Source organism: Xyrauchen texanus, chromosome 26 (genome assembly GCF_025860055.1).
Source record: "Xyrauchen texanus isolate HMW12.3.18 chromosome 26, RBS_HiC_50CHRs, whole genome shotgun sequence".
Lineage (NCBI taxonomy): Eukaryota > Metazoa > Chordata > Actinopteri > Cypriniformes > Catostomidae > Xyrauchen > Xyrauchen texanus.
The window spans coordinates 1,066,721-1,066,928 of NC_068301.1; positions in this window are offsets into that span (position 1 = coordinate 1,066,721).

Sequence of the window (208 nt, forward strand, 5' to 3'; positions counted from 1 at the left end):
TCTTAATATCATTAACTCCTCGCTATGCTTACGACATGTCCCAAGAAACTTTAAAATGGCAGTTATCAAACCACTTATTAAGAAGCCACAACTTGATCCTGGAGCACTGGCTAATTATAGACCGATTTCAAATCACCCGTTTATGTCAAAAATACTAGAAAAGGTAGCATCCTCCCAAATATGTTCATTTCTACAGAGAAATAGTATA